Source organism: Anas acuta, chromosome 4 (genome assembly GCF_963932015.1).
Source record: "Anas acuta chromosome 4, bAnaAcu1.1, whole genome shotgun sequence".
In the NCBI taxonomy this organism is placed as follows: Eukaryota; Metazoa; Chordata; class Aves; order Anseriformes; family Anatidae; genus Anas; species Anas acuta.
In genome coordinates, this window is record NC_088982.1 from 6,306,442 (window position 1) to 6,333,484 (window position 27,043).

General features: G+C 44.6%; 2 long non-coding RNA genes across 8 annotated transcripts; one reads left to right on the forward strand and one right to left on the reverse strand.

Annotated features, from left to right (window-relative positions):
• The first annotated feature begins 4,077 nt into the window (after window positions 1–4,077).
• LOC137855476 (uncharacterized) lies at window positions 4,078–27,043 on the forward strand. Of its 7 annotated transcripts, XR_011095742.1 has the most exons (8): window positions 4,078–4,191; window positions 4,303–4,435; window positions 4,554–4,682; window positions 5,767–5,953; window positions 7,343–7,549; window positions 7,657–7,732; window positions 24,246–24,425; window positions 24,963–27,043. It is a non-coding gene; the product is annotated as an uncharacterized lncRNA (long non-coding RNA). The 7 variants fall into 7 exon arrangements; XR_011095739.1 differs by lacking the exons at window positions 24,246–24,425; window positions 24,963–27,043 and adding an exon at window positions 10,294–12,995; XR_011095741.1 differs by lacking the exons at window positions 24,246–24,425; window positions 24,963–27,043 and adding an exon at window positions 10,294–12,995 and having other exon boundaries at window positions 5,770–5,953.
• On the reverse strand, window positions 7,789–8,926 carry LOC137855477 (uncharacterized). The gene is made up of 2 exons (XR_011095746.1): window positions 8,257–8,926; window positions 7,789–8,162 (listed from the first exon to the last, which is right to left on the reverse strand). It is a non-coding gene; the product is annotated as an uncharacterized lncRNA (long non-coding RNA).

The window sequence follows — 27,043 nt, forward strand, 5'->3', positions numbered from 1 at the left end:
CTGGGCCCCTCCCTGAGCTCTCACTGCTTTATTTCTTCTCTGGGGACTTGCAAAACAAGCTCCTTATTCATAAATGTGAGATGATGCTGTAAGGATGATGTTTCCGTTGGTGATTCATGTGATTTACTCAGTATGCTTGATTCATCCGTGAAGAAAAACAACCTCTGGCTGAGGGACAGATGCTTATAAGGACTTGACATTTGATTTTAACTGGGTTGTACAGGGTTATAAACAGAGATGGTAGAAAAACTTTCCCTGAAGTAGGGAAACAAACAAAAAATAAATAAATAAAACATGCCTATGGTATGTATTTGCAAAGCAAAGGGAGCATTTCTGCAAGGTTTTGGTTGGACTCTGTCTTTTGGAATTCCTCTTCTTAAGGTTCCCATCATGTTGCAGAGTGCCAAACCGATGCCCCTTCCGAAAGAGAAGGGATTGCACTGTGCAGATGGGTGAAGGGCCTTGCGTGCACTTGTTTTAGGATGCCTTCAGGTGAAAGGCTCTAAGTCAGCTAATCCTGCTCATAAACTGCCCATTTGCACGTGAACTTCCTAGTTCGTGTTTGTGGCAGGTAACTTCAAATCCCAGCCTCGAGCACCCAGGATTTTAACTCAGCCTTGGTTCCAATTTACACTCAAATCTCACAATCTGTGGGTCCCTCTAATTGTTGTTTTCATAAAAAAAAAAAAAAAAAAAAAAAAAAGTATAATATCAAGAAGTCTTTTAATTTTTTCATAGAAAAGTGCTTTAAAAAAAAATCATGTAAGTCTCCTATTAAAAATGATTACAAAGACCTGGATCTACTGTGACTTGTAACCCTATTTTATAGAAACCTTTAAGAAAATGTCTCCCAAAGTTTATATTTGAATGTTATTTATTTTTATTTGTAAGAAATGAGAGAGGCCCTGCCCTCTGGGCCTCTGTCAGGTCATTAAAACCAAAACCAGAGTCAGGTTTCATTGTAGCAGCAGCTAGACCTGTACAGCAACGCAGAAGAAAACAAACCTCTGCTCTTCATGGGATGAGTTTCCATGTAAAGGCTAAAAATACCCAAGAACATTTAGTAAAACTGGTCAAAAGCTGCAATAATTTTTCAGCAGAAATGTTAAAATCATTTTAATCATTTTAATTTAACATGTGCAAGTGGTTTGTTTGCCTTGCAAAAGGGAATACACAGAGGGCTGTGGTCTCTCCAGCTATATCTGTACTAGGGAATGAAATGTGCCCAGGGACATTTCTGAGCACTGAGGCCAACTGGCAGGTGACGGACCCTAGCAAACATCTTCATGGCCAGCCAGGTGGCTGCATCGAAAGCACTGAAGGGAAATAAGCCCTGGATGGCTCCGACCCCACACGGAGCCTGGGGATGGCTTACAGAAATTTCTAATCGGGCTGGGCCAAATTCAAAGCAAGGGAGGATCTAATATTTTCCTTACATGGGCCTCCCCTGAAGGGATCAGCAGAAACACAATCTTCCCATGGGATGCTCAGGAGGTGCCAGCAACAACAGGGGCCCCTTGCAGGGTGCTTTATTTCAAGGTGCAGCCAAATCCGCTTGTAATTTATGGAAGTTGTATGTAAGGTCTGTGGCCATGCCATGTTTTCTGGGGATGACCCCTTTCTTTGTACGACACACTGCTATGCTGGCTTTGCTGCTCCATCTACCTCAACTGAAGTGGAAGAAAAACACAAGCCAAAAACCTTCACAGCTTATTTTAGGTCCAGATGTTTAGTGCACTGATGGCTGGGGCCACGAAGCGTTGATGGTGGTGATGGTATTTTTTCCTTGATGTCTGAAATTAAACAAGATTTTAAATAATAAATCTGCCCTGAGGTACCCCTTCTTCAGCTTGGCAATGGCCACAGCCAGAGTGCTGATCCTCACCCATGTACCCTCAGTGCCAGAACTCAGGCCGTTGTGCTCAGCCCCTCTCTTGGTCTCTCTCAGGAGCCTCTGATGGAGAAAACTGTTTATCAGCCCCTTATTAGACCCGAATCCTGAGGGATGCTGGAGGAAATGGACCTCAGGAAAGATTTTTGAAACCAAGACTTGACAAAAACAAAATGCTGACTGACCCAGTTATGAGAGCTTCTCTCATGTAGATCTTCTCTGCAGGTCTGACTGTTGGCCATTGCTCCACAGTAGGAGTCCTGTGTCCTGATTCTCACTGGAAAAAACACCCCTCTCCATCCCAGACAGGCATTGGACCTATTACTGCAGCAGGGCTTAAGGCCTGGCCTCTGCTCAGCCTGCCCTGGGGTCCAGCACCCCCATCCCCAGGGGATAAATTCCACCAGGGATTTAACATAGGAGTCCAGTCCCTTCCTTTTATGCCATTAACTTACTGTTCTGTCATTTCCACCTCCAGCTGAAAACAACCCCAAAAGTTTGGACCCTAAAGAGAAAATAAATTGCATCTTTCTTGCAGCTAAGCTCTTAGATACCTTAGAAAATCCCACTAAAATACTAATTCTGATGCAAAATTCAAGCAGGAAGGCTTTAGAATGATGACCTGTGTATAAACAGGACTATTTTTTTGCTCCAATTTTGTTTTGAAATGCCAATTTTCTGGTTTGCCTGGATGCTGACGTTTGTTACACTTAGAAATAAAATAAAATATTAAAAAAACTCCCTGCTATTTCAAGATAAATTAATGAAATTAATGGATTAATTAATTAAATGAAATTAATAATTTCCGTTTGATATTTGGTTTAATGAGTTACTTACTGATGATATCGGTATCCCTCATCCTTGGAGGGGCAGAGACTATGTCCTCTAATACATTTTGCCTGACATTTTAGCTGTCAGGGGATCAGGTTTACAGCAGCAGCTCCTCTTCAGTTCCGTAATTTCTCTTTTGTTCATGCTCCATACCCCTGCCTGCCTTCTAGTAAACATATTTGCACCCACTTGCAAGCCCCATAAACCAGTTGTTCCTGAAACAGGATGGTGCTGCTGCTGGGAGGCTCCTCAAAACAGAGGTGCTGGTTGTTTTGTGAGTCAGTGGCTGGTTTTACATTCCTCTGCAATCCTGACCAGGGCTGAGATATGGTACCTGCACAAGGGTTTTGTGGAATGCTTGACTGGTGATCATTGACTGGAGGGGAGAAGCAGGTAGCTCTGACAGCCAGATCCAGCCCATGTGCTTGAATTCATCTAAAGAGGATCAAAAAACACAGGGGTTGAAGTCAAGCAGATGCTAAAGTGTTTTGTTGCATCTGGGGTTGAGAGAGGAGAAACAAGAGCTGGTTGGGATGATACAGAGAGAAATGAGATCCTAATGCTCCTGAGAGTTACAGTTTTTGCAATGAGCAAGGACAGGAAGATAGTTTGGCCAGGTGAAAGGCATGAGGACCCTGATATCCATGCTGCTCTGGGGGTGGGTTGGGTGAGATCTGCTAGAGCCAAGAACTTGAAGCAAATATCTGTCATTCACTAATTTCAACTCCATTTGAACTGCAGCTGCCTTCCCTGGCCAGGCACTATTTTTAAAAACAACTTCTGCATTTTCTTCTGTGCTTCATTGTTTGTCAAATATCCTTGGAAACTTGTTAAAAAAAAAAAATAAAGTAAAGAAAAAAGAAGCAGCAAAAGCATCCTTAACGTATTTTTCCTCATCCATTTGGCAAACTTTGCTTTTCCGCCCCACTGCTTCCTACAGAGCTGCAGCCAGCATGGCCTGTTGATTTCCTTGTGCCATAATTTTTAGCATTGTCCATAAATATCAGCCCTGCTCTGGGGATTTGGGGCGATTCATCCTGCCCTCTGTTGCTGGCTGCAAGAGCAGAGTGAATTCATGGCCAGATGAGGACCAGCATCCCACAAGCAGCCTCTTTGCTGGTTGTAGCTGCCTTGATTGTGGTCATAACAAATGCTGGGTGTTGAGTGTCATCAGTTCTGAGTGCTTATTGCTACAAAAGCCTTTGGGATCTTCTTGGGGCTTGGCAGAAATAACTTCTGAGCCAGGATCAATATGAACAGGTGAGGATTTGTGCTGATGAGGAGGTGCACAGGTGCCTGCCAGGGGGAAGAGGTCAGAGGTCTTTATCACACGGATATCACAGAGAGCAGTTATATAGGACAGAGGGCAAAGGAGGCTGCTAAGGTCTTTGGTATTCATGGCCAAGTGTTTACTGTGGCTTTGCTCTTTGCGTTAGCAGAGTACCATCATTTTAAATGATTTTTCACAGGTAGAAGACCTGAGTGATTTCAAAAAAAGTATTTAACTTCTTGTGGTATCTTCAGGAGCATCGGTATGTGGGTCTTCACTGCAGAATATTGGGCCCAGAATATGTGTACAGGTTGATAAGGCTGCAGTATGCAGACTTCAGCACTCTCCAAAGAGAGGAATCATAAATCCCGGCTCCTTTCCGTGCCCCTTGCCTCCAGTTTCTGCCTCCTGGCACATGGCCATTTTTAATGATAAAACAACATGTAAGTACCCAGGTTATTTAAACAAACTTCCGATTTCCTCTTTTCTAAAAATGTTGATCCCAAAGAATTCTAGAAAATCAGGCAGCATGGTAATTTTTTTTTTTTTTTTTTTTTTAAGGAATTGCCTTTCTTCTTCCTTTGTACTGCACTAAAAGAAAACATAGATAAAGCAGCATTGTTCTTCTGTCTGATGACGGACCATGTGGTGAAGGACAAAGCTCCAGTTTCCATGGCATCCTAAAAACTTGTAAGTTAATCATAAATACCCTGGGGTCTCCTAACAACTTTTCATTCAAACTCTGAATAGCCAAGGACCATTTTTCATTTACCAATTCACGCAGTCTTTCTGAACCTCAATGCCGTGATGGTCTACTCCAAAATGTTGCCTCCTGTGGCCTTTATACTGCTTCCAAATATATGAGTCTGCCATGCAGGGAAGGTCCACAGCAAAGACACCCCTAAGAAGCCCCAAATCTCCACTTTCTGTAGTTGTCACCCTCAGGACATGCCAGGAGTGGGGAAAAGTGGAGATCTCACGGAGCTTGATGATGTTCAGGCGTGAGGTCTCTCTCCACCAGGCGGGCTGGGGAGGAGTGGGGCAGAGGAGAGATGCTCTGTAGGAGGATGTCAGCAAAACACGTGGAGGGGGGATGGCAACATCCACCCCAAAGGCTATTTAACTAGTAACATAATGAAGTGATAATTTATGGCCCAGTTCTCCTCTACCTTGCACCTTGTGTGGTCCTCTGCTGCCAGACCCTCTTTGAGCCGAGTTCCCCATGCTCGCTGTTAACAGCTTCCCAGTGTGTGGGAGCACAGATTTATTGGGGGGAAATTGCCTTTCAACTGCCCGCCTGGCATCCGCTCCTGGTCCTCCAAGGCTTTGGAGCAGGGCTGCTCCAGAGAGATGGGTCCAGTATCAGTTTCAGTTTTAAATATTTTATTGGAGCGGTTAAATAAACTAACCTAAAACCAAGAAAACATCTCTGAGGCTAAGACTTTCATTAATAAAATAGTGAACTAGCCCAACAATAGAATACTTGAACTATCAAATGAACCAGCTGGACCAAGGTTGTTCGAGTGCTGGGCTGAAGCCGAAACATTGGTTTTGCTAAAAGCACAGCCAACTGTTTCTACATGTTAAGAGGGAGTCTAAGGAGCTCAGGAATTGTAAATTGCTTGTCAGGAATGTCACCATTGTCGTTCATATCCGTGTATAAAAATCTGACTATATACCTTAAATATGCCCTGCCTGAGACACAAGTTAAGAACCAGTTACTTACACCTCAGCTATCATGCTCTGTTTCGACTCACTTTGCTGTTTCTCCCAGCAGAGCTATCATACTTCAGATATTGATGGACCCTTGTATGACAGATGGATGGTTCAGAACCTTTATTTATTGGGATTTCAATGACAGCTCAAAATCTGGAGACTTCTAAACACGGATGTTTCTCTGGGTGTCTTCGTTGGCTTTATTTAGAGTTGTTGCACCTGGAGGACTTTTCTATCTGACCTTGGTATCTTTATGACTGTCCCCATCCTCTCAAGCTCCTAACCTCTTTCAGACATTCTATAACTAAATGGGATCAGAGGGCGATCTGGGCAGAAAAGCTAGAAACATGGAAAAAAGCTTGCTAAAAATGCCAAAACCTCACAGACTTGTTCTCTGTTGCTGTCTTCACCACTCCTCCTCCTCTCCCAGTGGTGTGTCTGGAGCTGGTGACAAACAGGTGATTGCAGTGATGGCAACGTTTTGCTATCTGAGAGCTCCTCACTGTTAGGCCATTTAGGACATAGCATGACCCTGAAGAGAGGTGTCCACAGCAGCAGTCTTCCCTCAGTCACATTGGCACATAAGGTGAAATTTCTTAGCAATGCATGGGCTTCAAATCTGTGATTTCTATTTTCTACGTCATTCAGCATGCGTAGCTGAGGTTTTGGGGCATATCTGGTACCTGGAGCCATTCAGCTCAGTGCAGTCAAATCTGAATTAGATCACCCATGGTCATCGCCAAGTAGGAAAAGTTCCGCACAGGCCAAGAATTTCTAAAACATTAGCATTTTGCATAGCAGAAATTACTGCTAGGTTTTCCTCCTGGTAAATAAACATATAAACAATGAAACACAATATCTTGGGACATCAGGTCACTTCAGAGTAACTTTCCATGGTCTTATTTGAGTTTCTAGTTTTCTGAGAAGTTATTATAACCTTCCCTATGCACGATGAATAGGAAAGTCCCAGCCCAGGTGAATCAGCTGCCTGAACACCCATCTGTCAGCAAAATCAAAATAAATTTACACTTGTAGGGAAACTCATCATAATCCTTATGTCCTTTGCCACAGAAAGCTGACACAAAGCCTGATTCTTCAAGATTACAGGATGTTTATAATAACCTCCCTGTTTCTGGGCACGCAGCTTTTTTTTTTTCTTTTTTTCTTTTTTTTCTCAGTAATATACATCTCAATGGCTAAATGCTGCTTTAAGCATGATCAAGATGAGGCTTAATGGAAATGTAACCTTTAAAATGATCAAGTATGGGGAACAATACATGTCCAAAGAAGATGAAAGTTCTAAAAGTGAGCTGTCAGATGAGGTCCTTAATCAGGATCTTAATTAGGAACCTTAATAATTTAGGGTCCCTGTGCAGCTTGTCTGCTTCTCTGCAGGGAGACACTTAGTAGGAGGAGGAAGAAATTCAAAGGATGTCCTGCCACAGGGCAATCTGTACTCAGATTACATGATGGCATTGCTGCTTCTTTTCCCTCTCCTTCCCAGCTCTCCACACCATCCCCAGCTGTGTCCAGGTGTGTTCACCTTCCCTCAATACCCACACATTTTTTCTTCTTTCATAAGGTGCCCCTCATTAACACAACTCATTGTCCTGCTGTTCTGCATTTTTCTGTAGCCGTTGGACAAAATTTGTTTATAGGATGGGCTCAGAACAGTAACAGAACAGGATAGGCATGAGAAATCCTCCCAGCTGAGGAAGAAATCGCTGTGGGACTAAGTGCTCAGCTGGTTTTCAGCACACACCTTCCCTTGGACCAGCTGTTTCACATCTTGGCCCTGGGCTGTGCTACCTGCACAACACGATGGGCCTGCCCCATCACAGGTGTTGTATCAGTTGTGTGGGGTGGTAACAGATGGGAGCTACTGGCTTGTGCATCTGGGTGAAAAAACAGCTGCTGAATCATTTCTCTCTGTTCTTCCCTCGCCCAGGCTCTGTGTATAGGGCCTGCAATGACCTGGACATCTGGGTGCTGGGACATCTGCAATGAGGGGACATCTGGAGCAGGTCAGACCTCCTGGCAGCACGGAAAGGATCGGGACTTGGGAGAACCTGTCATGTGAGACAGGACTGCTGGGCTTGGCTTGTTTAGTTTAGCAAAACAAAAGCCCAGGGGAGGATGTGACGGCTGTCTATAAATACACTTGGGAGAGAAAAGAGCTATTTCAGCCTAGGGACAATGTTGGCGTGAGAACAAATGGGCATGAAGCAGCTATGAATAAAGCTAGGATGGAGACCAGGGAAAGGTTGTTAGCACTTGGAGCAATGAGCTCCTTCCTAAGCAGGAGGGGAGGAAAACAGGTGTCAGTAAGAGACGGAGTGTATTTGTCTTGCAGAAGGATTTTTATGGTGTTTTTGCTTAGAATTGCAAGTGTCAGCAGTGCAGGAGGTCCTCCCCGTCCAGGCTGGGATGCTGCTAGCAGGTGCAGTGGCTAGGCTGAAATGAAATAGAGGTATTTCTTTTAAGATTTTTGAGAGCAAAATGGACTCTAATACCCATCTTATCTAACCTCTCCCAGTGCAGCGGGTACCTGTGTCAGCTTCAGGGTTTCTGGCATGAGCACGTCCTTATTTCAGGCAAAGGCTTGAAATGATGGGGAATTCACCATCCCTTGGGAACCTGCTCCTCGGGGTGCACACACAAAGCGCTGTGCACTCAGGGACAGCCCCGAGCAAGCAGGACATGGCACAAAGTCCCATCCCGCATCTCTGTGCTCTGCAATGTCCTTTGTAATCCGTCTGCGATGCCTCCTGCAAAATACAAGGACACTGTGACTAGGAGAGGTCAAAGAAGCACTCTGTGATATTTCCTGTTCTGGTGTTCATTAATCTGGGCAGTGGTCACAGCTGCCAGCTGCAGGGACGCAAGGACGCATGCACATTTCCTGCCGTGCAGGTGGAGGGGGTGAGGTCCAGTATTTCCTAAAAGCTTGTTCTGCAGCAGCTCTGCACAGTGGCTAAAGGAAGGGCAGGATGAGGAGAAAGAAACAAGGCAGTTTCTCCAGCAGCTGATTTATCAGGCACTGTTTGTCACGGCGGGGGCTGCTTCTGCCTGCTCTGACCATGACGCATGGGGATGGTCACAGTCAGACAGGGGTGGTATTGTCGCTGCATATGTCAAGGTCAGGAAATTACTTGGACTTTTAGTTTGTTTGTTTGTTTTTTTTTTTTCTTTTCTTTTTCTTTTTTTGGCCATTCAGCCTTAGAGGGTGTTTGCCACACTCTGTGACTCTCCCAGTACAGGAGCATGCAGACCTGCCTGCCACCTATTTGATGATGGCTTTTGCTCCTCAGCTGCTGCCCACAGAGTGGGACTATGCATGGCCAGTACCACCCTGCAACCCCAATTGTTCCTCAGCTGTGCTGACACCTTAAAGCCCAGCAGCACCTGGGACTCGCTGGCAGTTTTCCCTCCCTGGGATTTCTCAGAGAAGCTAGAAGCAAGCATTGCTTGGAGGATGTCTCCAGCCTGGGAAATGGCCATTTCAGGAGGAACGATGCATCTCCATGATGAGACGACCCAGTGCTGATGGGATAACAGTCTAAAAAGGGCCAGGGTTGCAGGTGGCACATACTCTGGCCAAAGCATGCCAGGGAATGGCTGCCCCTCAGCTCACTTAAGGACACGGACTGCCCTGTGGTGTTTCTAGTGTTTTGGGAATGTTAGATTTTCATCTTTTTCTATGTATCTTTACACAGAAAGTTTAGAGGATGTCAGTCTTGTGTTTCTGGAAGACGGCTAAAAAGGAATGCCTTGTACTAATTATGTTTGTTTCCCAGCTGTTTCCTTTTGAGATAACAGCTTCATGGAGAAGGCTATCAAGGGAGATGCTAGAGCATGGCTAGGAGCAGACACATTGTGGATGGGTGTAAAAATGCCCTGCGTGATGACAGGAAGGTCAGGAGTGCATTGTGCCTCTGCTTTCAAATGTGCTGAAATAAAAAATAAAATAACAATATTAATAAAAAAGAAGTATTTCTGATTTGGTGGGAATCAGTAGCCTGAGAGGATGTAACATTTCCCTGCTTGAGCAGGGGGGGTTAGACCAGATGACCTCCAGAGATCCCTTCCAGCCTCAACCATTCTGTGATTCTGTGATTTTACAAATGCTAGGCAGAACTCTGGTGATATTTTTCTCCATTTGAGTTGCATAAAATTAATGTATTAGTAAAAAAAAAAAAAAAAAAAAAAAAGAGCAAATAAATACATCTTTATAATCTTTAAACAAACAGACTAACACACATATAGGTAAGGTTAGTATGGATTTGACCATGGAGCACAGCCACTGTAGCCATGTGGCATAATCACATCACAGAAGCCATGAGCAGAAGGGTTCTCCTTTTCTGTTTCCAGTGGAGGTTAATGCAGGGAAGATACTCAATTTATTTTGACCAAAAATATTAATATCATTAAAGAGTATTGTCTGTATTTTCCAGGAGACTAGAAAAACAGAAAATAATTTACCTAGCAGCAAGACATTCATTGCTATATATATATTTAATGGCTTGTCTTTATTTTACATTTGCAAAATTATCTGCACTTTTCTGATCCCCTGAAAATGCTGCAGGAAACTCTGTCCTGAAGGCCTTTCCTCAGAACAACTGCAGTTTTTCTTGGACCAGACCATCTCTTGGCCTCCTGATTTCCCCTGGAGACTCAAGTCACCCCCTTTGCTCCCTTGTTTGTGTTGGTCAGGGTGTGGAAGATACTGAGGAAAGTCAGAAAATGCAGAGCTGCATCTGTTCCCAACCCTCTCTAGGAATGAACATGCAAGCTTAGAGGGTGAGGGCTACTGGGCCACTTTGCTGGTTGACCTCAATGTGCTGCAGTTCTCCTTGACCACAAGAATTTAAATGGGGAGGAGAGATCCTGCCAGAATAACCTGGGGCAAAGACGGACACCCAAGAAGGTGCCAAGCCAAGCAGCGTGGGATAGCAGCAAAGCATCTGCCAGCAGGGAGAGCACCAGGAGCCCACTCACCGCAACCCAATAAGAACGAGAACTCCACAAAGTAAAGTAATATGTGAGCCAAGGAGGCTTAACTACAGCTCGTGGAGCTGGGTGAGAAGCAGGTTGGATGTGTAAGGCATTTTAGCATAAACTAGCCACGGCTGCTGTTGATATTGCTTCCTACGATCCGTCACGATGAGGTTGTGGCTGAGTAATTCAGCAAAAGCTCCAGCTCCTCTCACAAAACAGAAATCAACCATCACTGAGTATTAATGGAGTGAGAAAAGTAATTAGGTCTAATTTCAAATGTCTCAGCCAATTAAGTAACAGATGTGAGAAAAGCGGTGTAATTTAGCTCTGCTCATCAAAAATGAAATTGTCCACACTAACAAACCTCATGCTGAGCCTCTGGAAGGCTCATGCAAGGCTCCTTTGGGGAAATACACAGGTTGTGCAAAGGTGTCAGGATCAAGTGCACCTTCTGTTTTTCTTGTTCATAAAACTGTGTCTTTCAGGTTTCAATGTTTTAAAGCTTGTCTCTGCCCTCAGGCATTCCCAAGAAACCGAGCTGAGCCTGGCCAAACCAAGAGCTGTCACCGGGTCTGAGAAGAAGCCTTCAGTTCATAAACGGGAAATACACTCCTCAAAAGGCAGGGTGTAAGCTCAACCTGCCAGAGCCCACCTCACCACTCACTCCGAGCCAAAATTTACAACACTGTTTGCAAACATAGGACCAGATCCGGGCTTTGAATGTGCATGAGCTTCATGTGCAGTTGTCCCACTGAATTTTGTTATGTGGGAGTCAGGCTCATCTAAGTAAGGCTAGCAGCCCTCCCTGATGTCCATGCTGGAGTTGGGCCAGCTCTGCTGCAGTCTCAGATATCACACTGGCTTGTGTGATACCTGATATTATCACTGCTTTCTCCTGCTGTATCCAGGTGAAAGCACCTTGGACGTCATGGAAGTGCCTATTGCAAGAGGCAAGGGCCAAGGTGCAAAGCTGCAATGGAAAGTGTCGAAAGCCTGGGAGCACAGGAGCTGAGTGTGAGGAAGAAATACGTTCCCTGTAGCCTTCAAAGAGATCTACGGGCTATAACCAGCAGTTCATGGGGTCTGTCACTGAATGAATGACAGGCTGGTGGGCTAATGGAGTATTTCAATACAAGCCTGGATCGGGTCTCACATCCACACCTCTCAATCAATTGCAAGACCCTTGCTCAGGGTAGATCCACCTGGAGCTCACCATGCCAATGAAGATTTCATACTCATTTAACAGCATCTGTGTTTCTTTGGCTGCAGGAAGGGTGTTCATATCGTGGATCTGTAGATGATTGAATGAAAATTTGTGTAGCAATATCAGGCCAGTGTTCACTCTGCTGGTGGGGTCACCCAGAGGCAGTGGGTTTGGGAGACTGCTTGGAAATGGGTGAAGGCCCCTAAAGAAATACCACATTCACCTCTGAGGACTTGTTGGTTAAAAACAACTAATAGCTGCTGTTGACCTGTGCTGGGTTTGAAGCAGTGACCCAGAGATGAAAGCTTTCTGTCCTAGTGCCAGTCCTTTGACTCTCTCTGCTGTAACAATAAATATCCCCCAAATCTCTTGGAACTCCCAGCAATTATAACCTTAAAATAAACTTATAGCACAGGCTAGTAATTACTGAATGTTTCTTATTGTTTCCCCTCTGGGAGATGTGTATCCCTCAGGAAATGAGTTTCTAATTAGATAGGAGAAGCAGGGCAGCAACAATAGTGTGGGAAAGCTAAATTAATAAAAGCTCCTAGGTACACTCTGACCAACCTGGACAGAGAGGTGACAAATGATGTCTTGCCTGGACCAGAGGATTTTAACTTTGTGTCTTCTTGGGAGATGCCTGCACCAGCTGTGCCAGAAAAGATGTGAGTGAAGGAAGAGAGGGAAGGAGTAAAGATGTTGTTAGAGACCCTGGTAAAAATCTGCACAGAGCAGTGCACAGCAATGCTTAAAAAAATAAAAATAAATCCCAAATCATGTGATACTGGCATCACCTTCTACAGGACCTTGCCTACTAATTTGTGTGTGTAGATTAACAAAATAGGCATGCATCTTCTTTCCTGAGGTGCTAAGCTAGCTCATTTCAGAGTTCAATATTCCTTTTACAGACAGAATTTCAGGGATTCTGATCCAGTGCCTGCCCTCTCACTGAAAGAGTGGGCTGAAATGTTCTCCAAGCACCGTATGGCTCAAAGAGACCAGGACCAGTGATTCACATCCTTTTGGATGTGAATTTTTGTGATGGTTCAACAACCCAATTCAGTTCCATGTCTGGTTTTGTTTTTGTGAGTGTAAGAGGTGTCCTCTCCATCCCTTGTTTGTATTTGTGTCATTTCTTGCAGAGCACATCTTCTATAAACTTTGGGAATGTGAACAATTTGTGCATTGGAAAAATGTCTCAAACCTCCTCCATGCAATAGTGGTATCCAGAGCAGAAAACTTGGTGCAAACACACTCAATCCCTCTGGAAGTGGAATGTAAGGGTCTACACCCACACTCACGTCATGTCCTGATCTCTGCTGCTGTTGAACACCAAAGTCTTCCAGCTGCATCTTGCTGGGCAAGATGAGGGTTTCCTTGCTCATAAACTGTCCCTCTGGGTTTGAACTAGTTTGCTGCAACAGAAGATGCACCCATGTATGAAATGTGCCCTAGGATGGGAACCAAAATACGGGTGTTGTGTACCAGATCATGCATGCTACTGTCCACAGCCATATCCCAGGTCTGGCAGAATGGATGGCCAGTATCTGATTGCTTGTGGGAACCACTGAGGAGTCTTCTCATGTAATCTGCTCAGGATTGAGGAACAGAGACATGTGGAAGAATAGAGAAAGTAGCATAAAAGCAATGAGTAAGTCTAGTAGCCTTTTCTGCTTTGTTGTTGCTGCACAGGAGGAGTTTTCATGCCTGAGCTCCTGGGAGAAAGGAGGCTACCTTTCAAGATGTGCAAACTCAATTGCTTATGATCTTTGTTAGCCACTCCTGTATACCCTGTGCTGGGGTAAGACTTCTCCAGCATATAAGTAATGGTTTTGTCTAACCTAGTTGCAAGTAGCTTCCAGCAATAAACATCTGCAGCGTCCCTCAAAAACCTGTTTCACAGCCAGTGGGATGTTGATATATCCTAGCATGCAGCCAGGTTTTTCAACACTGCTATGTACAAGTACAGAGGGTTGGTCTTCAGGAAGGAGAAATTATTTGGGGTAAGATAAGACATTAACTCCAGTACAGCAGAAATGGGAAAAGCAATGGAAAGAAACACTGAAAGCTGCCCGCTGCATTGATTTGTGTTGTTGTTGTTGTTGTTTCTAGCATCCTTCTGACTTGTGGTGCTAGCCTCATCTGTTTAATGGGTACCAAAAGTAACTCAAAGTTAGCTGTGATTGGTTTTTCTCCCTCCATGTTTTCTGTTTATTAACACCATGCACAGAATAAAAAGAAAGCAAGATATACCTGTATAGAAAAAAAGGTATATTTCTGTCCATTTTATCCTGGAATATTGTTAATTTATATAAGAAAGTGTTATGTGATGGCAAGTTGACCCATAAAGATGCTTTAGGACACGTCCCCTTCCACCTCCACCCTGCAATGTGGACCACCTGCCATCCTTTTTTTCACTAACGCTGGAACTAAAGCTGCATCAGGACCACACTTGGCAGAGCTGGGCTTGGAGCATCCGGCTTTCACATCCTGCCTCTATCCCACCGGCCTTTTAGCTTTTGGTTTCTGTCTGTGCAGTGCTCAATCCCACACAGGGCACGCCTCATTTATTAAGAAGAGACAGGAGCAGATCTTTCAAGAGAGTGTGCTAAGACTACCACTTACCATGCTGGCCCCTATTACCTCCTTGTGTGATCTGATATCTTGTGCTGTGTATCTGTCATTTCTTTTGTACTTAGATTGTCAGCTTCTTGCACAAGGACTGCATGCATGCTCTGCATCTGCAAAGCACTCTAGAACATAACAAATGATAAGATATCTGATCGACATGATCAAAATCAACAAATGTATTGAATTTACCTTTTATTAAATTCATTCTGGTCCAAGCGTTACATAATCCTAGGCTGTAAAAGTAGCAGTTCTTAGAAGGACCAACCTCCTTGAACTATTTTCCCCTCTTGTTAACAATTTCCATCTCATTTCCTATTTCCGGCTCTAACTCCTGCCGATAATGCTCCTCAGCTAATATTGAAACCAAGAGGGAAAAATATATGAATAGTAGACATCCGATCCAAGCTTTGTGCAGAGAATTCATGGATGGAATGTTCTTGAGAACAAGAGGGGTTTTTAAATAGTAAAAGACTGCTTGTTAAGGAAGAAAATTTGCACTGACACCTATATTCGGTACTGCTGACGTTTGTTCCCACAGTACTCCTAGGTCAAATATAACCATCTTCTTGTGAATGTATTTATTTTTTTAACTTTTATTTTATTTTATTTTTTATTTATTTAAATGAGAGGTTTTCCATGCAGACTACATCTGCACAGCAGTTTGCTCTGTGGCTGCAGCTCATATGGACATTGTCACGCTAGCTTAAAAGAGTAAATTGCAAATACCATAGCAGTCACTAAGTGGGTTTCTGATTTCACGCAACGCTGTCTTTTGGTTCACAATATTGGCTTGGGGTGCCCTTCCCTCCTTCCCTGGCTTCTCATTCTCCTGCACTGCATCAATTTTGTCAATAGTATTTTTCGCAGTCTCTCTGAACCACATCCAACCCTTTTACTTCCTAAAAAACATATTTCCTGTGCACCTGATGTAGTTCTTGATGCTCAAATAGCTGTGGGGATGACAAGCTACAGATGCAAATAAGTAACCACAGTGCAAGGGGCAGACCCATCTTATTCTGGAATTGCAGCGAGAGGTAATCCAGAACCAGGCTGTCTGTTGCTGGTTGAGTTGCTATGTGCTTTTTGCAGAAGAGATAAAAGCAAATACTTTATTTATACAATACTGAGTAATCATGTGAGAGGTGGGTAAGGAAAGCCCTCCTTGAAAAGTGATCACGCGAGGGTCTCTCCGACGTCGCAGTTTCATAACCAAACCTACACTGGAAATGCATCAAAGAGGCATTGGCTATGAAAGAAAGGCAGGAAGGGAGCGGTCTGAGGAACTGCAGCTACACCAAGCGAGCTGAGCAGAGCCAAGGAATGTCCTCAGGCACCGCAACTCCATTGTGCTGTAAAACTGTCAGTCCCTCGCCAGCCACTGCACACAGCTTGGGAGTTAGCGGGGCTGGGGACTGGTCCCCATGACAGCTCAGATGTGGCCACCCTGCTCTGGAGTGTGAACACCACCACTGTGAACATGGGTGGCTGTATGCCAGTGGGCCTCCTTCCCATTCTGGGCACGAGCATCAGGATAGGCAATTGCTGATAGGAAGGGAAAACTGCATTTGGTGGGTTTGGTTTTCTGCATTAGTGCTCCGAGATTTCTCTGTGTGAAGGGAGAGGGCTCGTGCAGCTCAGAGGCTCGTATGCAGTTCTGGAAGTGTAATTTGGACTTTACAGAGCTGCCTAATCTCAAGTTATTTGCAGATCTGTCTCTCCTTTGTGTGCATGCCAGTGCATGCTTGGGGCTCAGAATTTCTTCCACTGGATCTGCAGCTAATCCAGGACAGGGCTGTGCAGGGGGAAGGGCAGTCCCACTTCTCCTGGCATGCAGCACTCTGCCTCTGCTCCTGCTGGTGGCCCTGGCTAGCAAAAGCAGGACCCCAGGACATGTGATAACTCAAATTCTGGGTGTGCAATTTCTTCCTTCTGGCCCTCAGCTCTCTCACAAATAGTGTCTGCTTCTGACTTCAGTATAACCGCATTCAATTATTTGATTTTATTTATTTTTTTTAATATGTCCATGTTAATTTGGATCTTTGTGGAACATCTGCCTCCCCCAGGAGCTCTGCAGATAACACATCTAGCAGCAACAAGGGGACATTTTTCTTTTTTTTTTTTTTTTTTTTTTTTTTTTTTTTTCACAAAGCCAGCTGGGTTGGGATCCTTAGGACAGAGTGAAAAAACAGAGTTATAAGGCACACTGAAGCTGGCAGTGTGACTTTTTTCCATGCCCTTCACAGTCCAAGGTGCCATAACCTTTCCCTCCATTGCTCCCAAAACAGACAGTTCTTCCAGCATTTTCCACACATCCCACTCTCTTGCTTTATGGTACTTGCCAATTAAAGAGGGGCTTCAAGAATCACAACAACCTGAAAATAGGTGTGTTTCCATTACCATCGATGAGTTTTATTCCTATTCCCACATTGTCATCACTGAGGACACAGCAGTGAAGCAGATATCATTTGTTGGGACCATGGTTTCTGAAAGCAAGCCTTCATTTAGGTGTTACTGTTGGGTGGCCCTCTTGGACTGACACAACCCTGTAAGAAGGCTTGGCTTCAACCTGTACAAGCTGTGAGCTCTTTCCATATGCAGAAGGAGGTGGGTCCAAGGATCACAGTGCTTGAACCCAGGTTATTTAGAGCCAAAGGAGGTTGAGTATGGTCTCCTAGTTTGTAGATAGAAGGCCTGGAAAGTCTGGTCTTTGGGGAAATGGTTTCTGTTGCTGGAAACTAGTAAGTTCATTTGATTTTCTTTTCAATTTATTATTATTATTATTATTTGGAAGTTCAAACACTAGTGAGTCTCATTCTGAAAATCAGCAATTCAGGCCAAAGTCCTTCTTCTGTAGGATTTGTTTCCTCTTCTCATTTGCTTTCTGAGGAGCTTTCTGAGACTTCCAGAAAGCCTCCAAATCACTTCCCTTGACCAGCTTTAGGTTGCTGATGTGAGCAAGGTGTCCAGATCCCAGCAGATCCATCAGCACTTTATGGTGCTGATCCTTCAGAAAAGTTCAGTAGTGGTTAAAATACGCTGTAGATTGGCTTTGGTAGCTGGAGAGGGCTCCTCCAAGCAGAAATCAGACAAGGCCAGGAGGGAAAGGCCATGGGCGTGAGCTGGAAATGTGAGCCCTGGGTACTGGGCAAGGTTGTGACATCTGTACAAGGTTTGGTACTGGTACAGACCTACGGATCGTCTCCTGCCACCCACACCATTGTTCCCTGTCCTCCTGAGCCTGTGGCAGCAGATCAAGGCAGTGATGGGTGGCAGAGTCTTCCCTGGAGCCCACAGTGTGGGAGGGAAAAACTGGATGGAGTGTGAAGGAAAGGCCTGGGAGGCAGTGGAGGAGGAAGCTGCAGATATCGCTGTGACAAAGAGAAAGAAACTGGAGCTCCCCTGCTGCTTTGAGAAGGGCACGGGATGTTACATCTGGAGAACGATTGTTTTCTTGACAGTCTTCCCCAGAAGAGAATCAGCTGGGGAGGCCCATGAACATCTAACATGAGCTATGGGACAGGAGTCGTGCAGCTTGCTGCTGGGGTTGAGGGAGCTCGGGGAGCCTTGTGGGCAGGCCTGCACTTTCTCAAAGGCTTCTGGAGGCCCATGGAGCCGGGTGGAAGAAGCACCAGGGAAGGGCTGCCAGCTGGAACTGCTCCTCTGCTTGTGGCCTGCGCTGGGCCCCACGCCCTGGCTCCCTGCCGGCAGCTTCCACCCCTCCACATAGGTTGCCCTCTAGGAGAGGGCATTGCCAGGATGCCTAAAAGTCCAGCAGCAGCAGCTGGCAGGGCTAAATAAATAAATAAATAAATAAAATTCCAGTTCTCCTTGCATGGGCAAGAGTGGCCAATCTCGGCCTTCCCAACATCCTTTCAGATGCTGCAGGCTGTTCTTGTCTCTGAAGCAAGCATGAGTGGGGATGGAAATGAAAATGTTTATTTTTCTGGCGTCTGAACAACAACAAAAAGCACAGGGAAGATATAAAAGCCTCCTGGGGACAGGATCTCAAGGAGGAGGATCTCCAGGCCTTGCATCTGCCCAAGCCCAGAAGTGAGGCAGATGGAAGATGCCCAATGTTTAACAACCCACCTCAGCAGAGGGTGGCACAGGAGCCATGAGATTTGCTGCCGACCAGTCTGGTGGAAAGCTGAAGAGCAGCCAAGATGGGCAAGAAAGGGAGAGCCTGAGGCTGGACTCTGAAACTTAATTTTGGACACCTGAGAAAGCGAGCAGCTTCCCAAAAACACCGCTGACTCCAGTGGGTGCTGGCAGCACTCACTCAAAAACTGCTTCCAGGCAGGTTTTTTTTTTTTTTTTTTTTTTTTTTTTTTTTTTTTTTTTCTCCATTGGAAAATGCCAATTCGTTACAATGGAAACACTCTGCAGGGCTGTATCGCCTCCGTGACGCTGTGAGAGAAGCCAGGCTGTCTCCTTACCCAACTCCTTGGCTCCTCGCAGCCCGTCCTGGCAGGATGCTGTGGAGCTACTGTCCTCCAGCAGCGGCTTTAACCCTCCATCCCATCCCGGTCCATGGCCACGCTCCCACTGACCTGTGAAGGCAAAACAGTGGTGTTGTTTTCTACTCCCCAGTTTGATCATTTTATTGGCTCAGGTATCGGAGTGGCTTTTCTGCTTAATTGTGTAACTTTTGGGAAATCTACCAGGGATTAATTTCCTTCCCGTCTTCACGGGCTGGTTGGGGAGATGCTGGATCGGTGCTCCCTGTTTTCCTACTGGAAGCTGGTCTGTTTCCAGGCAAATGGTATTTAAAATGGTGCCTGGAGGGATGTTAGTAAAAATAACTTAATATAGGGAAACGTTTTGATGAAATTTTCTTTTGAGGGGGAGCACAGTGCTTTTGACTTGCAGTTTTCACAAAATACAAGGCTCTGTGCAAAAGTTTCCTGTCTTGGGCCAACAGTGGTGGACAACGAAAGTGTTTTCACTTCAGCAAGACATCACAGCAGTGGTTTGAGGAACTCGTCTGGTTTCTTCATAATTTTTTTTTCCCCTCTAAGGGATCTGAGGACACAGATAAAATCTGATTTTCCCTTTGAAAGACAAATAGCAGGTGACGCATGCCCAAGTTGTACCTCCCCATAGATACCCCAACAAGCACTTTCAAAGAGAAGTGGTTTTCTTTCAAAGAGAAGCTGACCAGCCTAAGCAATTAAAAAAAAAAAAAAACAAAACAACAAAAAAAAAACAACACACAAGCAAAGAAACAAAAAAAATCTGTTTTCAGATGCTCTGAAAACCTATTTCAGCTCAAACTCAGAGCAGTCCTGTTCACAATTACTCCCTTAATAAATGAACACCACTAGCATCTGGTGAGAAGTCCCCAGGCTGAGCACAATGTAGCTGCAGCCATGTGCTTGGTATGTCAGCTGAGCCAACTCGATCCAAAGACGGAGCAGTCTGGGCTGAGCCAAGCGCAATGGGGAAAAAAAAATCACAAATGGAAAAATTAATTACATGCTATTTAAAAAAAAATAGTAAAAATGTCCCCAAACGCTCCAGCTTCCATCATCTCAGGACTTCACAGCTGGCAGGGAGACTTTAATAAACTAATTAGTGACCATGGCAAATTGTGGAGGCATCTGTAAGTTGTTGTAGTTGAGTAGAAGTCAACAGTGTCTGGTTTACAGTAGCCAAGACTCCGGCTTGTAGTTTTTCACTGGACAACTTTATAAATAGTGGATATTATTTACCCTGTCTCTGTTGAGAAATTGCTGATTTTGAATAAGACTCTGCTTTAGAGCTCTAATTTTGATAGAATTTTCTCTGTTTCATATATATGAGTATATACATATATATTTATATAAATACAATTACTCAGAGCCTGGAATTAACTGAGAGCACAAATACCTCCCATGATTTAGGGGTTTAATTTGCTGCTTCTCAGGAGTGCAGCAGGAGGTCAGGATCTCCTTGGGCAGGTTGTGTGGTGTAGTGCAGCGATGCTCGCAAGCATAAATAAACTTTGTCTGGCTCTCCTTAAGCAGCCTCTCACTCTGAATAATCCCAGTGATTTAGCTCCCACTAGAACATCAGTTTTAGTTCCACTTTGCTTTATTGCAGCCGTGCTTAATTGATTAAACACCAGGATGGAACTGTGTAATGAGGCTGCTTAAGGGTAATGAAACCCACACATTGTCGAAAACTAATGTTTTGTCTGCAGATTCTGGAAAGATCACTAATTAAACACTTCAGGACTGTTAGATATAAAGATGTGTAAAAGTTTAGGAATCTGTGGAGCTATGGAAGCAGTGAACTAAATATTTCTTCCTTTTCTCATCCAGGGATTCTCTGAACAACCGCTTTGTTAACACAAATTTCAGGGATCTTGACTTTTTAAATAACTAGCTCTGAATTAGCTGTAACCGGGGATGGTTAGTACTGAGAGGCACTACAATCCCTTTTCTCTTGCATATGAAACTTAGTCCTTGTGTGAGTTTGATTACCAATTCTTGCATCCCTTTGCAAACCCTCTCTGAAGCAGCCAGAGCAAATTTGGGTTTCTCCACCAGGTGGTACTGTTAAGCTGTTGCAGGGGGAAGATTTGCTTGTTCCATCCCAAACCCATCAGCTGTTCTCTTCAGCTCAGGCTTTTGAAAGCTTTACATCTTCATGCGCCAAAGTTAAGCTGGAGACCTGCTAATTGTGAGGGCTCCAGCTGAATTTGTGCATTCATGCTATATGTCTCTTCACACCGAGGATCAAAAATGATCTTGTTTTTTCCACTCCCAACAAAGGGGGTGGGCTGGGAACTTCCAGGAGACCTGAATTAATGGTTTGCCTTTGCGATCACTGCTTTGATTCAGATGTTTTCTGTAGCCACAGTGTAACTCACTGATAGATGTGGAAAAATGCATTGGATTTGATGTGCCCAAGGACACAGCAGGACCTTACTAAGAGCTTTTACTCAACCTGGTGTTCTGCTTTCCTGGGTGAAATGGTTAACAGGTTTTGTGCTTAGGGCTCTGCCTGCAGCAATAAGAGGGGACTTCCAAGGTCCCATTAGGGTCCGGCTGCTGCTGTCTGTTCATATATTCTCAGACAGGCTTTCCTCCCACCTAGAAATGTTGACCTGGAAGACTCTTGAGGCTAATGTCTATGAATTTAGTCCCTCTGATACAAGTAATGGCTTGGATGTAATGGCACAGTGGCTGTGACCAGGCTGCCATATATCTAGCCACACAGCATGTCCCACACTTGCACAGCTCTGCAAAAACCCGGATGTATTGGGGAAGAACCTCTCTTGCATGGTAACTCTGTCAGGTTGCAGAAATGTGTGCATCCTGGAGACTAACATCCCCTGAAAATCCATGGATATTCACATGGTAGATGCTGCAGCTCTCACTTTCACAAGGAAATTGCTTGCAGTGTACTTTGTCCACTGGGATTATTTATAGACTTGCCCGTGTAAGCATGATTAATTTTTTTTTTCTTGCTCAGTTAACCATGAACTTCTGTATGTCTGAGCAAACACAGCCCTTATCCAACGCTGACTTTCCACGCATGCTCTTTGAGCACCTCTCTAGTCTATATCTTTCCTAAGAAAAGCTCACAAGGACGCAGAAGATCCAAGGCTGGTGTTTATCAAGCTGAAGGTTGTGGGTCCCAGGGATGGTGAAAAACCCCTTCCCAACTGGAAGATCAGGCACTTTCCAGGGTGAAACTAGCAGGCTGGCAGAGTCCAGCTAGGTGAAGAATCATCAGCTGCTGCTTTTGGAGAGCTGCAGCTATGTGAAGACTGTTTTGGTTTTGATTGATTTATTTAGAGCCATTCATCATCACATGATATTTCTGCCACCCTCTGATCCACAGACAACCCCTGCAATCAGCAGGAAGCATGAAGGGCTTTGAACATGAAGCCCTGCTCTAAAGGGAAGAACTCCAGATTTAGCCAAGTGGTGGTGGCACAGTGTGCTAGGTTACCCTAAGTATCCAGATACCATAATATAAATCTAAATGGTGCAGATGACAAGCTGAAAAGATGTTTTTTTCTTTATTAGCCAATCAAATACCTACAAAACCTTGTAGGACCTTGTCTATAATAGCATCAAGGATGATCTTGCATCCTTAAAATGATGGATGAGGTGAAAAGAGTAAGTCCCCTGTCTTCCCTCCTTCCCCAAGCAAGCCCTGTAAGATTCAGGTTGCTTAATTAACACAGATGGGAAAAAAAAATATTTTTCAATCTAATGAGGGTCCCCAGGTTAGTCTTTTTTTTTTTTTTTTTTCTTGCTGTCCGGGGAAATGGTGCTACTTTGCAAACAAGACATCTATTTCTCCATGGGTTTAAATACTGTGTTTCTGCTGTGCAGTGACATCGGGCTGTGGTGGGAGGGAAGGAAGGGATGCTGCTCAGTAAGGGGAAGGAGCAGCAGCAATTCCTTGTGCCAATGTGCAGAGGAACCTCCCTTTTCTCTATCTTTAGGGATTTGTGACATCAGGCAACCCTGCCAAACCTCAGTACATCCTAAGTTAACCTGACTTTTTGAACGCAGCATCATGTTGAGCTCCTTGAGCCTCTCTGGTCCTACACAGGGTGGTCGCTCTCAAAGCAGAGCAGCGATACCCACAGAAAGGCAAGTGCTGAGGGCTGGGACTCCTCATGGGGCAGACAGCTTGCAGCAAGAGCCAGCCCAATGTCATTTGTAACTGCCCATTCCTGCTTCCTCCCAATTTAATTTCTTCTTGGCTTAATTTGATGGTGCCCCGTCCATAACCTCACTGCTTCCCAGCGTCATTTCTCTGTGCTCGGCTCCCTGGCTGCATCTCGGCTGTGTTTGTGGACCTGGGAAACAAGTTGCACAAGTTTCCAGCTGCGTAATGTTGGATTCGGTTCCCACATATCAATATCGGTGTTGCAAGAGCTGGGGTGATGGGGTACTATTTTTTTTCTTTGGGACTCCTTTGTGCCAGTTCTTTTCTCCTCTTAAATTTCTGTCTATTTGTTGTGAATGTTAGTGTAGCAAGACATACCTGCATCATTTCTTATAATAGTAATATTTGTGTATCCTATGTCAAAGTCTTTCTTAGGGCTTAAAACCCAAAAGGTTCCACTTTGAGCAAAAGATTTAGCTTGCCTCTTTCTTACTGTACAGATATGACAGGTGATTCGTATCAAACCTTTTATCCTTTCTGTTTCTTTCCTTAAAAATTGAAGAGAGCTAGTATTTCTTCAGCCCAATTGCACAACCAAGGAAGCCGTAACCAGCATGTCCTTTGGCTTTCAGTGCTCAGAACATTGTGCAAAGCCCCAGTGGGCTCTGTGTGATGCATATCTTTGCTTTAGCATCTGATTACTGGGGTTTGGTAACAAAATGCACCCACATACCCCCATTACGTAGCACTTAAATAAGAATCACTGACATTTTCTAAATGGATACTTTGTTTAAAACCTTTTTTCTTTTTTCTTTTTTTTTCTTTTTCTTTTTTTTTTCCCCTGCCTGGCTTAAAGATGACCAGCAGTGGGAGAAATAGAGCTTAGGATTTCAGCCTGCTACTCTGGAGAAACCAAGCAACGTGGGAATCATATTTACCCTGAAATAATGCTCTCTGCTTTTATGAACCTTTCTTTGAGCTGTAGTGCTTGAGTGCATGAAACCCCACATTCCTGCTGTAAAGATGCAGAATGGAAGATGCCAATGGTGCCAGTGATCGCTTTTGCAAATCTATGCAATGTCTATCTGCAGGAAATCAGAAAGGAAAAAAAAAATTTAGTTTGGATGGGCAAATGCAATCACTGTTGAATCACTGGCAGTGGATCGAGATGAGGAGCTTCTCTGGGGCTGTGCCGGACCTGAGCTGAGGATGCATGGAAGGGATGAAGAGATTGCAGTCTGCAAAATTGACTGCCACTGTCACTAAAAGAAGTAAGTGCTTGGTGTAGTAATGAAAGACTATAAATAAGAGCGAGTGAGCCCACCACACTTAGTTAGAAAGTGTAGTCATACCCTGCTTTCAGAAATTGTTTATCCCTCCCTTAAAAAACATGAGCTTGACCTTTTTTTTTTTTTTTTTTTCCCCAGATATTGTGTTTAAGCCAACTAATTTCAACATCTGAGCTTTATAAATCACTTGGCTAAACCTGTATCTATCAGTATGATGATATCAGCCAGTACCAGGACCTATGCTGCCAGTTCTTATGATCAGTATATATTATATCCATCTATCTATCTATCTATCTAGGTCAAGACTGTTTCCTGTAGCTGCAGGCTTAAAAGTTTGCTTTATTTACTCACCAAGTGAGTTTGTAATGAAAGCACCTAACTTTTGGAATTCTGAATTTAGTCTTTGAATGCAGCCTGTGCCCCCCTGTGATGCTATAGCATATATACATTACCTTCTGTCCTTCCTAGTAGCTGCACAATTTAACTAATTGTTGCCTATATTTTATATTTTCTTTGTAGCCTGGGTTCCTGCTCACTGTCCCATGCTGGAGGACACAAGCCCAGTGGTGAAAGCTCTACCAAGGACAAACCCGGGGTGTGCTGAAGCCCGTGTTTTGTTTGGATGTCCCTTGAAGTGAAGGCCTGTCACTTGTAGAGTGGGGAAAATGCCATTTCCCTGCTGCAGAGGCCATCAGAAGTGGTCATCAAAGGACTGAGAGTCAATGGACCACACAGCAGTGCCCAGGTCTTGGGGAGGAGACAGCAAATCCTCCCTGCAGCTCATCAGTTTTGAGAAATGCTTCAAGGTCTGCAGAGGGCTTCCCAGAAGGAGGTATAGAAGGACCTTTTTCTACTTTTGAAAACTAAATTAGTGCTTTTGTGTGAGGCTTTCCCTGCCTCATTTTGGGAATTGATAATCTTTTTCGTGTCTAAGGAAACCTGGACAAAAATAAAATTTCAACCCAGCTCAAACCAAAAAGTTTTTGGCTTCTCAGTTTGATGGCTAAACTGACAAATTGATTATTCAGTTTTGTGCACTGTGAACGGATTTTTCCCCCTTCCTGTAAAGTGAACAATGTGACTGGGAGGTTTGTTTTTTCCACGAGCTGAAGTGAGACATGGGCGGCTGGATGAGACCTGCGGTGTTTCTTGTCATCGCAGCTGGTGTGTGCTCTTGCATGTAGCAATGCCAACAACGTGGTTCCTACAAGAGCTTGTGTAACGCACGGTTTTCTGTGTGTTATACAGAGCCAGTCTGCAAACAGAAAAAAGAAATTACAAAAGAAGTTTTTAAAAAAGAAAAACAAAATCCAAAACTCCTGCCATTTTTTTTTTTATTATTTTTTTATTTTTTTGGAGTTTCGTGACTTTCCATTCCTTCTCTACCCCAGCCAGAAGCATAAAAATCAGATGTAGCTCCTAGCTAGGGAATTAAGCATTGTATGCAGATCACTCAGTGGAGGTGACTAATTGGCCTGATGACTGCTCTTCTTTGGCCCAGAGCCTCAACTGTCTGACTGAATCACTGCAGAATATGGCAATATCACAAGCAATATTTGGAGAGGAGAAGGGTAATAAGTGCAATTCAAGTTTTCAGAAGTCTTATGGCAGCGGATAAGCTGACTGTGATGCAGTTTTCCCCCAATTCTCCTAGTATTAAAATTTCAGGACAAAACTGGTAGAGCAGTTTAAAATAGCTTCTTTGTGCAGAGAGGCAGAAAGCAGTGGGGCCACAGGAGGTGGTGGAGACCGTGTCAGCTCCAAGGAGGAGCTGGACAAACTCATTGACAATGAAAGGGTTCAGGCTGTACAGATGTGACAGGTGACAAGCACTGGCTGGAAATGTGGAATATTTTCCCTAAGTATTTGTACAGCCAAAACTTGGCTGTTTGCGGAGCAGGAATATTAAATGAAGGCGAGTTTGCCCAGGCTGAATTCATTCACAGCCTTCAAGGAAAATGCGTATGGAAAACCTGTTGGAGCTGATCCACCTTGGCCATTGCTCCACCGTCTCCTCTCTGCTCAGCAGCCCCCTGCCGCCCCCATGCCTCCTGCTGTCCCGTGGCCTCATCGGCTGGGGCATGGAGGCATCAGAGGCAGCTTCTGAGGTGGCCATGGTGGAGCATGATGGATGCTGAGGTCTTTTGGGGATGTTTTTTCCATGCTTGGGGTGGAAAAATGGGTTTGCAGAGCATGGCGTGAGGAAGTGGTATAATGCAACTGGCTGCTGCTGGGGTTTGTTCGTGCTCTTGCTAACGCGTGCCATGGGTGCATGCTGTGGGAAGACTTTCCTTCCCCTCGCATGTCAGCCTTCATAACGCCGCTGCCCATGGGAGATACAGCAGGGCTTGTTTTTCATCTGGCCGCGGTTATTTTGGTGCGGTGCGGCGCTCCGTCGCGCTCCCCCGAGCGCTGCCTAGGCATGTGTGAGTGAGCTGTGGGGTGAAGCCAGGGTGAATAGACCCGGGTCTGTTCCTGAATAGCTGCGGAAAATTCCTTCGGAGGTGTTATGTGTACACAGAGGCTCTTGCAGGCTTCCCGAAGGCTGCTACACCTTCCCTCATTGATGAGCCCACGGGGTTTCGCGCACTGGATTATTA